The sequence below is a fragment of the Trypanosoma cruzi genome, assembly GCF_000209065.1.
Source record: "Trypanosoma cruzi strain CL Brener chromosome Unknown tcruzi_1047053461929, whole genome shotgun sequence".
Taxonomy (NCBI): Eukaryota; Euglenozoa; class Kinetoplastea; order Trypanosomatida; family Trypanosomatidae; genus Trypanosoma; species Trypanosoma cruzi.
In genome coordinates this window covers 1-914 of record NW_901112.1, presented here as the reverse complement: position 1 = coordinate 914, position 914 = coordinate 1, and the positions used below count along the sequence as shown (strand labels likewise).

General features: G+C 60.4%; 3 non-coding genes across 3 annotated transcripts, besides 1 other annotated feature; all 3 read left to right on the top strand.

The window, feature by feature from the left end:
• The first annotated feature begins 296 nt into the window (after positions 1–296).
• Positions 297–364, top strand: Tc00.1047053461929.30. Its single transcript, XR_008254673.1, has one exon. It is a non-coding gene; the product is annotated as an H/ACA snoRNA, TC11C2H1 (small nucleolar RNA).
• Positions 365–394: 30 nt separating this feature from the next.
• Positions 395–433: a microsatellite.
• Positions 434–482: 49 nt separating this feature from the next.
• Tc00.1047053461929.20 lies at positions 483–551 on the top strand. Its single transcript, XR_008254672.1, has one exon. It is a non-coding gene; the product is annotated as a C/D small nucleolar RNA (snoRNA), TB11C2C1 (small nucleolar RNA).
• A 49-nt stretch (positions 552–600) lies between these two features.
• Positions 601–692, top strand: Tc00.1047053461929.10. The gene has a single exon (XR_008254671.1). It is a non-coding gene; the product is annotated as a C/D small nucleolar RNA (snoRNA), TB11C2C2 (small nucleolar RNA).
• The last annotated feature ends 222 nt before the right edge of the window (positions 693–914 follow it).

The following is a 914-nucleotide window of genomic DNA, read 5'->3' as shown; positions in this document are numbered from 1 at the left end:
CGGGGGCGCTCTCTCAGTGGGCGTACGGCCTCGAGACGGCATGCGCGTGGCTGTCGCGGCCTCGCTGTCCCTTCTGGGGGCGTGCGTTGGACGCGTTCCGCTGCGTGTGTGTGCACGGGGGTCGGAGAGCAAGGGCGCGCGCGGTGTGACGCTCGGCGCCCTGTGCGCCTGATGCTCCGCCGCGTGACTATCCCGTTATGCATATCCTGTGTGCGCTCTAGCTCCATCGGGGCCCTGACGAGTCAGCAACAAACCATGCATTACACATTTTGCGCAGAGTGCCCCCTTCCCGCGAAAGCTCTTTTTTGTAGTGCGCTCGTCGCTAAACCAACAGACGCGGTGCACGAAACTGGAGAGCAAGAGATGTCCACGACCCCCCGCCTCGGTGTGTGTGTATATATATATATATATATATATATATATATATATACATGCACATGCACATGGCTGCAGCTTTGGGATTCCTGGAGACGGATCTGGATATGATGATTGACGTAACATCACAGACTTTGACGAACCCGTGAGCAAGAAACACTGTCGCCCCAGTCTGACCGCGACCCCGACGCCTCCTCCCTCCCTGCCCTGGCGCATGTGCATGGCGATGTGATCGACAACCAGGCCGATGTGAAGCCGTCGCAGATGGACGTTGACACAGCAATGAAAACAGCGTTATTTCACGCCCCGTCTGATCGTCGCACCGAGCCTCCCTCTCTTTCACCCTCTCCCCTCTGCCTTCATTACGCGATCCTGTCACCTCGGGGGCGCTCTCTCAGTGGGCGTACGGCCTCGAGACGGCATGCGCGTGGCTGTCGCGGCCTCGCTGTCCCTTCTGGGGGCGTGCGTTGGACGCGTTCCAATGCGTGTGTGTGCACGGGGGTCGGAGAGCAAGGGCGCGCGCGGTGTGACGCTCGGCG